General features: G+C 59.4%; 1 long non-coding RNA gene across 1 annotated transcript; it reads left to right on the top strand.

Moving 5' to 3' along the window:
• Positions 1-9,027: 9,027 nt before the first annotated feature.
• On the top strand, positions 9,028-9,797 carry LOC120644837. The gene is made up of 2 exons (XR_005663965.1): positions 9,028-9,225; positions 9,360-9,797. It is a non-coding gene; the product is annotated as an uncharacterized LOC120644837 (long non-coding RNA).
• Positions 9,798-10,126: the final 329 nt, after the last annotated feature.

Below are 10,126 nucleotides of genomic sequence, written 5' to 3'. Positions count from 1 at the left end.
CTAAGTCGTGTACGAGAACACGGAAGTAGAGTAAAGAAAATGCGGGCTCGAACGCACAAGGCCTCGATGGGCCACACTGTCGATTTAACGATAACGAATTTCTTATATTCATAGATACGATTACAAAGTGCGATTACAACGAATATTAATCCATTACATGGGCTTCAAGGCCCAGTCTATCTACAGGTTGTCATCCCTCCTCTGTGGATCTGCAACAGCATCGAACTCAGCTATCGGGGGGATGTCGGCTTCGAGCTTCTCGGCAAGCACCACGGCGAACTCCTTGGCGGCTGCGTCAGCGTCTTCCATGATGGCTGACGCGGCATCCGCATTGGCGTCGTCAGGAACCACGTACCCCGACGACACTCTCCGCAGGTCCATGAGGTAGTGCGTCGAGGCCACGGCGAGGGCGCGAAGGACACCAAGGCGGAAGGTGCTCTTGGCGTGCTCAGCGATCCGGCCACCTAGCGCTTGCAGGCGGCTGATCACCGAGCTACCAGAGACAGCGCCCTCCCCCTCGACCTCCTAGCACACGCTCACAGCGGTTCGCTCCAGGTCAGCGTACTCTGGCTGCACCGCCATGAGCGCGATGTTGACCGCCTCGTTTGCCGCAGTCTCGTCTGCCACTTGCTGCCTCAGCTCTAATCAAAGAAGCGAGGATAAGCTACGAAAAACTACAACCCAACAACATCGAAATTTCGAGCACTCACCTGTGATGCTCTTCTGCGCCTCCTCTCGTTGGACTCGGGCGGCCTCCTCGAGGGAAGACAAGGAGTGCTCCTTCTCCTTGAGGGCGGCCTCCGCATTCCGGAGAGCCACTTCCTTCTCCTCAAGGGCCTTGCCCTTCTCCTCGAGAGTCCCGGTGAGCGTGGCGATGGTTGCCTTCTCGCGCTGGAGCTCGGCCTCCTTGTCGTGGAGCTCATCCTCCTTGCGCTGGAGTTCGGCTTCCTTCAGTTCGAACGCTGTCCTGGTGCGCTGCAGCTCGGCGGTTTGCGCCTTGGCTTCCTGAGCCTTCTGCTCTGCTGCTGCCCTTTGGACGTCACGCTCCCCGGTGGTCCGCGCCAACTCCTCCTCTAGAGCCTGCCGACGCGCCTCTAGATCCGTCATCTTCGTGTTGGCGTCGACATTCCGGAACACCAGGCTAGCATTGTGCTGCCCAAGCCAGCGTACCTGGGAGTACAACCGGGTCATCTCGGCGCTTTTCTTGCGCGAGATGTCCTTCAGCCGCTGCAAGAGGAAAGGCGTGGGTAAAACAAATAAAATCAGGGCCAAAATATGAATGATTCTCGGGGAGGAGCCTCTTACCTGGCTGATCTGGTAGTCTGTCATTCGATGGAGCTCCAGGGCGCAATCGAGGTGGTTCTGAATCCGAGAACCTGCCTCGTACTGCGCCTGCCAGACGGCCTCCTCCTCTCGCTCATCGCGGAGAAACTCCAGGGGGGACCACAGACTGGATGATCGCCCCATGCTAGGGCCCCTCGGACGTCCCCTCGTCGAGCACCTCCGCGCAGGCCGACGTGAACTCAGCGATCTTGTCGGCGGCGCTTGCCGCAGCAGCGGGGTCGATGTCTCTCGAATCTCCGTATTCCTCGCTGCTGTCCGGCAGCTGCACCACCAGGATCACGATGTCCGTCGTCGCCTGTGCCGTCACCGTTGGCGCCGTCATCACCGCAACAACACCCTCGTCCTGGGCTTCTGCGGGCTCCGGGACGTGGGCTTCCTCCCCCATCGGCGCCCTCTGCGCCGACTCCTCCGCGACTCCCTCGACCCCAGCCCTCGGGGACGAGGGTCTCCACCTTCGCTTGGCTGGCGGGGCGCTCCTGCGCACCCCCACCAGATCCTTCTTCTGCGACCGGCCGAGCGGCGTTATCTGCGTCGCGCCGACCGGCCTCGGCTCCGACGACCGGCTGGGCGGCGCCGACTGCGCCGCCCCGGCCGGCCTCCCCCACGGCGTCAGCCGGAGCGGCTGCTTCAGCTCTACTCTGGCTGGTGTCGCCCCCGTTCCTCGGTGCTCGAGCCTTTTGGGCCGCTTGGGCCCTGCTAGCCATCGCCTCTTGCAGCTTCGCGGCCTCCGCCACGATGTCCACGACAGGCGGGGCCTGCGTCGCCGAGTGCGGCGTGGCGCGCGCCCAGGTCTTGAGGGCTTTGGTCGGCGCGAGCTAGGCGGCGTCCTTGGCAACGGCCCCAGAGCTGGAAATCGGGGAAGGAAAGCTAAGGTTAGCAGGATTGGGGGAGCGATCTAACGAATACAACAACAAAACCGAAAACACTTACCTGGACCGGGCACTCATGCTGCGTTTGCCCGTGCCACTCCTTCGGGCCCGAGGCACGCCGACGCCCCTCGACGACTGATCCGAGGGTGTCGCCCTCGGAGCAGCCTGAGGCCTCGAGGCCGTTTGCGCGGGCGCCCCCGCTCTCGTCGCGGACCCGTTGCCGCCCGTCGGCATCGTGGGCGCGGGGACCCCTCGCCCGTCACTCGCCGGGGTGACCCCCGCTCCGCCACGGACGCAGACGATCCTCCACAAACCACCGGCGCGGGTGACCCTCGTCCCGCCGCTGGCGTGGGCGACCTCCGCTCCGTCCCCGTGAGGGCGGGTCCGCCAACGACTCTAGTGCGGGCCTCGCCTCATGCGGTGTCGCTGGCGTGTCCTTGTCGCCAACCTCTTGATAGACAGGCGGGGAATCCACACCTGTTGCCACCTCGCCACCACCCGGAGGGTGGGCCTCGGCATCCGAGGCGTCCTCCTCCTCCTCGTCCGTGGACTCAGGCGTGGCAGGCCGCGGCTTCCCCTCCGTGCGAGCGATCTTGCACGCCTTGTCGTGCTTCGCTTTCCTCTTCCTCTCAGCGGTAGCCTCTGCCGCCTCCTTCCGCTTCTTCACCACCTCCGCGTGGAGGCGGTTGATCTCGCATTCCTCCGGGATCGGAGGCCTCGAGGGGTGGCACTTCAACCCCTGCAAAACACAACCAAGTCGAAGTCAGGAGGCGGGGAAAGGAACAGCACAAGTCAACAACGAATCCGGAATCAGCACTCACCAGAGAAATGTACCCCGGCTCGGGGCGCATCTTGATCCTCCAAAGATCCTCGGGGTCATTCGGGAACTCCGCCACCGCGCTCCTCGCCCTCCGGGCAGCGATGTCCCAGGGGAATAGCTCGACCGACATCCTCGAGCCCGAGGCCCGGGCCCCGGGGGTGAGCTTGAAGATTGGCAGGACCCTCTCCATGAGAGGGATCACCCTCTGCCGGTGGAAATTCGTGATGACGGCGGCCGCCGTCAACCCTCTTCGATCCAGGCGCTCCAGCGCGTCGGTGAGGACCTTGAGCCTGGCTTGATGTGCTGGGGGCGATACCCCCTAGTCCCACTTCTCGGGCCTCTCCCGGAGCACCCTGTTGGTGAACGCCGGGAGCTTGCTGCTAAAGTTGCGCAGGTAGAACCACCCTCGAGTCCACCCGGCGTTGTTTGTTGTCATCTTGTTGGAGATGTACAAGTTCTTCCGGCTTGGGCGCAAGTGGAGCGTCAGGCCGCCTGCGCGCGCGTACCTCTTTGTTTGGTTCCGTACGTGCTCGACGAAGAGCTCGCCGCGGAAGAGGTGGATCCACAGATCCCAGTACGCCTCGATCCCCAAATATCCCTCGCAGACGGCGACGAAGACTGCCGCCTGCGAGATGGAGTTGGGCTGAAGTTGTGCAGCTCCGCTCCATAGTAGTCGCACAATGCCCGCATGAATCGACCCACGGGAACGCCGAATCCCCGCTCGTGGAGCCGCACGAGGCTCACGACGTATCCCGCGGGGAGATCCACGCCGGCGCCCCTGAATTGGGGTTCAGCGGAAGCAGCCTGTCCTCGACTTGCCGCTCCAAAACCGCCTCGGTGGCGGTGGATCTCCCCCACGGCAACGGCTCCTGGACATCCGCCATTGCTTCAGACCAAGGGGGGGGGGGACGCGGGGAGGCAAGATCTGCGGTGGCCAAGGTGCGCTCTCGCTTTCCTTCCTCTACTTCCTCTCGCTCTCGGCTACGTGCTCAGAATGCAGGGGAGGCGAAGAGGGCAAGGGAGATGAAGGAAAATGGCCAGGTGAGCCCAAACAGTCCCCCACCCTTGCATTCAATGTGGTGGATTTTGCCGTCACTGACGGATGGGTCCCACGACCGCGGAGTCTCCCACGCGCGCACTCGGCAATAATTACGGCGCGGTAATCAACGGACGCGGTGCGACTGTTGCGCTGTTCCATCCGTCAGCCGCCGCCCACGCCGCTTCGTCTACCCGAGGAAGTTACCTGAAAAGGCGCGCCCGCACCGCACCGCACAAACTGGGCCACGTCACCCACAACCAGCGAAAGACCCGCGCACACGACTAGCGACTCCGCGCCGCTTGCGAACCGTGACGGAATATTCCTTTCGGGGGTACTTCACCCTCGAGGGAATCCTATTCCAAGGCCTTACTGATCAGGGGTTCGAAGCCTGGCCCGTCGAGGGTTCGACAGGCGCCCCAGATCGCCAGAGTCAGGGACTGCATGGATGTGCCGTACAAGCTACCCTCGAACGCGGAGTTCGAGACGTCCTACGCAGTGTTCAAGGCCAGTCGAGGGTGCCTAGCAGGGGGATCCCATCGAGGGAGAGCATCGAGCCCTCGGACCCTATCGAATGGGTTCGAGCCCCGCCTAGCAAACCTTCGCGAGCACTTTATGTGACGTGTCCACGGACCACGAGCCGACCCTTATCGAACGGGGCACGGACGTCCACTTGAACTACCCGATAACAGCTCATCGAAGCAGCCATGGCTCGCGGCCCGGGCATGGGTAGCATGGTGCACTTCACCCATCCTCCCTGCGGAAGGGCGACGAGGGTCATAACCAAAGTCGCATCGCCAGGGGGGACGATGCGAAGAATAGCCACCAAACCTGGCACCAACGCCATGGTCAGGTGTCTCCACCCCCCTTCAGGCTAGGGGACATCGCGGAAGCAGGACCCCACGGACCCAATGCTCTTCTGCTAGTCCCACTGAAGCTGAGGGATGGTGCGCACGCTCTCTCCGGCTTTCCCCCGCCGCTCGCAAGCATTCTTCTGGCACCAAAGCCTAAAAAAGCTAGGCCACCCCGTCTGGGGGCCGGTCGTGAAAGGCAAAGGAAAACATTACAAGACTTAGGCGATGCTAGAAGTAGGAGCAGGGAAGTTGGAGAGGAAAGGGAACCCCATGACCCCTATTTATAGCTGCGCCGGGCGCCAAGCATCAAGCCTGTCGAAGGGCGAAGGTTTGGACCGCCCGTGATGGCGCGGCCCTCCACGAGCAAAAGACACGACGCGACAAAGCAAAGCTGAGTCCTTGGGTGCTGAGCGGCGCAGCATCGGCCCATGCCGACAGCCCTCGAACGGCGCATCGCAAGACGACCAGGGAAAACGGGGCCGAGGCCCTGAGCGCGGGATGGCACGACGAAAGCACCAGCTGCTGAGCAGCAGGCGCCACCGTCGCCCTGGCCCACTCAGCACGCGGATGCGTCTCGTTCCCGGAACAAAACAAAAAAGGCGCGCACCTCGAAGTACTCTCCCCGCAGGCGCACTACCCCGACCGACGAGTTGTCACATCCGCTGGGCCGGCACAAAGGTGCGCCTGGCAGGTGCACAGCACCGATCGATCACGTCAAGGGGTGAAATCGCTGAAATACCCTTTGGCCGAATCTCTTGACTCGACCAAAGCCTCGGGGGCTACTGTCGGGTACCACGATTAGGGACACCCTAATCGGGGTACTAAGATCACCCTAAAAAATGCAAACACATGTTAGGCAACTGGGCCCACGAAGGCCCACGACCTCCTTCCAATCTGGAAGAAATGACACAAAGAAGCCCAGCATGCGGCCCATTCGCACCCCTCTCGGACCCGCAGGGCGATCTCTGCCTCGCTCGAGGGCTCCCATCGGGACCCTCGACTGCGCCCCGCATCTCCGCCTCGCTCGAGGGTAGCGAACCTACCCTCGAGCGGGGCGAACGATCTCCGCCTCGCTCGAGGCCACCCGTCGACATAAAGGACAAACGGCCTTTCCACTCACCCGCCCGTCGTACGAAGGCATTGAATGCCAACCACTCCTCCACAGCAACCGGGATAGATGGCGTCAGGCCGCCATTCCCCACAGTGGCTGTGATCGGAGTCCTATCCGCCAACTTCGGTCACTACTCCGCCATCCCGGACGCTGTGGCCGCACTATGGAACCCGCGACGTGGGATGAGATGGGCTCGGCACTGTTCCCGTCACTATTCTGCCAACTCTGGCTGTCCGGACTCCACCTCATCACGCGTATGGTCCCGGACCCGCCCCCTAATTGGGAAGGGGCCCGGTGTTGCCACGAGCCCTTCGAAGAGGGATGCCCATCACTAGCAGCCAGAGGCCCGGACCTCCCCCCTCGAGGGGTCCGGGACCTCCACGCGACCTTCGGACCTCCTTAGTGCACACGCCGACACTTTGTCCAGGGGGGTTCGGGATCGCCACGTGCCCCGTTACTGCTGGAGCACGCAAGACCCTTACCTGCAGGGCCCACGGAACGCCACCATGCCACATCTGGAGGACAGTACGCCTGCTGGGGTTGGAAGGACGCCGGCGCGATCTCCGTGAGGTCAAGGACGATACCTAGGACGACTGCCACGCTGACGCCATGCCCCACAGTTTACTTCCTACAGTGTACGACCACTGCACCCCCGCGATTCGGGGGAAAACGATGACTTCCACTGTTCCCCTACTCATGTATCCCGCCCCTCCTTTTAACTATAAAAGGAGGAGGCGGGCATCCTTTAAGGGGGGATGGTCACCTACATTCGCGATCATCGTCACACTATCAGCACCACTGAGCACTCACCTCAACCGACTCCTCTTCTAGCAGAGACCTGGGAGCTTCCCTCCCTCTCTCGCCTCGCTTGTACCCCCTACTACAAGCACTCCGGGTGCAAGATAATACAGTGCCCTCGCACACCCCCTTACTGGACGTACGGCCCCGCGGCCGGAACCAGGATAAACCCGTGTGTTACTGTGTTGCCTCTTGCATCAATATCTGGGATGAGGAAACACGCAGCATTTACTAGTTGGGATCCGGACCCCCGGGTCGGGACACCGACAACGATCAAGTGCGTAGAGAAACTTGAGGGCCTTCTCATGCTCTGTGTAGTCAAGGGTATCAGCAGATCTGTTAGCATTGACTTTGTTCACGATCGATTGAAAACCGACTGAACATGTCGCCAATGCTCTCACCCGGCCCCTGTGTGAAGTTCTCATATTCACGCCGGTGAGTCTCGAAAAGCCTAGCCTTCACTTGAGGTGTGCCCTCGTGGTAGTTCTCAAGACACGTCCAGACTTTGTGGGCTTCCTGAAAACCCTGGACTGAGAACTCCGCACGAGAAATGCCAGCGAACAAGACATTGACAGCCTTGGCGTTAGCCTCGTGCTCAGACACCTGAAGAGGAGTGGTCCGAACGGCAAGCACCTCGTACGCCAGGTACTTGGTGATATCCCAGACCTCGGCTCCCATACTTTGCAAGAAGGCACGCATGCGAACCTTTCAATAAGCATAGTCCTCGCCGGTAAACACTGGGATCTTACCAAGACTTGCCATGGTCGCCAAGTGGTTTTCGAACTGGTTAAGGTACTGAAAACCTCAACCAACCTCTTATACCAATTGAGGGACTGAAAAGGCGACCAGAGGGGGGGTGAATGGGAGCCGATCAAAAATTATCGCAAACAAGAGCTCGGCTTAAGATTCCAAGTGTGCACCCAACCCAAGAGTCCTAGGTGAAGTGCAGAGTAGCTATAAAGGAACTACACTAACTCAAAACAACCCTTGGAACAAACGAGATCAATCGCGGAAGCAAACACGAAGAACTCCACGAGAAACAGCACGGTATAACTCACCAAAATTCGTAGGCACGATCACAAAGGACTTGTGAACATGACCACAGAAGGAATCGACGAATCAATCCATGGTTTGGGAGAAATCGAAGAAATTCCGAGCAAGATTGGGGTTTTCTCAAGAACGCAACAACTTCGATTCGGGGGAACTCGTGATTCCGGAGGGTATAGCACTAGGCTAGATGGTTTTGAATCACTATAAAGAGTCACTCGATCATCAGAAAACTGCTCGTCATCTCGTGCTCAAGATTCGTCGAAGGAAAATCGAATTCATCCAAAACAAAGCACAAATCGTACAAGATTGAATTGAATTCAAAACCCCGGAGGGCACAAGGAGGATTGGGCCTCCTTTCCCGATCAATCTCAGTACAAGAGTCTCAAAGATCCATCTCCAAAATCCTAATCCTAGAGAAGAAAAGGAAGAACAGAGAGGAAGAGAGAGGGGCAACATGAGGAGGACGGCGGCTCAGTTCTGGCGCTGGGAAAAAGAGCACCGAGAGAGAGAGAGGGTGAGGGAGTTTTTAACCCACTAACTCTAGACTAAAAGACTAAACTACCCGTAGACTCAAATAAACACTAGAAAGCCCGTTGGGGCAAAACAGGAAAAAGATACAAGGACTCATCCAACGGTCGAGGTTCTTTCTTCGAGTCGAAGTCTTCTCCGCGATGCCGCCGTGTGGATGAAAATCCGGTCCGCGGTTTTGGAGGGTCCGCGAAACCCGGGTAAGTGGCCGGTTTTGAGAAAACCGCCAAAACTCCACGCACGGGAAGATTCCCGCTTCCACGTCGTGGCCCTGGACGCCGTTCCCGCCTCGGTCTCCTGACGGCCCTAGACGCCGCCTGACGCCCGTCACCTCCTCGCCCGCAGCGAGGCCCTAGACGCCGTCGACGCCCGTCGCCTCCGTCAGTCCCAAGACCGACGTCCGTGCCTCCACGACTTGGCGTCTTCAACCGCCGTCTGCCTCCTTGGTTTTGTGGCCCTCCTTGGTTTTGTGGCGCAAACCAAGAAACCCGCCTTCCATCGCCGCTTGCGCCCTCGATTCAGGAGTGGACGCCACAACTGCCGCCCGGCCCGAGCTCCGGTCCCGGCTGCCCTTCACCGCCGTCCACCGCACGGTCCATCGGCCACAGCTCCTCCACGGCAGCTCACCGTCGACACTCGACGCCCGTGTACCTGCAACCAAAGACCAAGCGCACGATCACACCGCACGGTTGACAATTCACTCATCACAAGCAGGATAGAGTACTCAACATTTCTCAGTCATCCTCCTGGATATCGTTGGCCTCAGTATGTGCAGATCTAAACCTCCTGAACACCACCACCCTAAGTATGAATGGGTAAGTGTTTATGCAGTCGCATGCATCTATTACGTTATCGCTTCTTATTTCTTAATCATTAGTGAACTTCAGGCATGCATCTAATATAAGCTAGTCATGTACAGATAATGCATAGTACTGCTTTGTGGTTTCAGGCTTGGGAGGCTTGGGAAGCAGGACTAACAGAGGAGTTGTTTGATCCGTCATTGTTTGACGGGTCTCAGGGAATGGAGATCATTAGAAGGTGGGTGCAGGTAGGACTGCTGTGCGTTGAGGAAAAACAGGGCAGACCGGCCCACCATTGCGGATGTTCTTGAGATGCTAAATGGCAAGAAAGAGTTGCCGACACCAAGGAAAATAGCCTACTACGTGCCTGGTCAGACGGATCGTTGAGCCCCCGTCTCCTCGCTAGCTTGTATTACGCCACTGCTCTTGGCATTACTACAATATCATGTGCCTCATCATTCTTCTATTTTCAAATTACATGTTGAAGAAAACCACTCGAGGAGTGTTAATCAACAAATTCCAGTGCGGCCTCTGCGAACACGAATTTGTCAACTCGGTGTGAAGAACAAAGATACAAGCTTCACCAATTCAAGATGTGTCCATCTTGTTCTATCGAAGCGACATACCAAGCAAGAGATGCATGGCAACAAGACACGGACGTTCCGCCGTCGTCTCGCCGTGCGACCCTTTACGAGGAGGCAACGCGATGTTCCTTATGCCTGCGTACGTCTTGCCGTCCGAAACGGGGGCCGCTGGTGGCTGCGCACGCGCGGCGATAGGGTGAGCACATCGGGACGGGAGTTGTGTTCCGACAGACGGCTGCACCCCCGGTCGAGGTCGCCCCGGCCCGTCCGCCTCCAGGAGCGTGGCAGCGGCTAGCAGATGCAAGAGGGCGATGGGCGAGGCTCCCAGATGC

The sequence above is a fragment of the Panicum virgatum genome, chromosome 8K (genome assembly GCF_016808335.1).
Source record: "Panicum virgatum strain AP13 chromosome 8K, P.virgatum_v5, whole genome shotgun sequence".
NCBI lineage: Eukaryota > Viridiplantae > Streptophyta > Magnoliopsida > Poales > Poaceae > Panicum > Panicum virgatum.
This window is presented reverse-complemented; position numbering and strand designations above follow the sequence as displayed.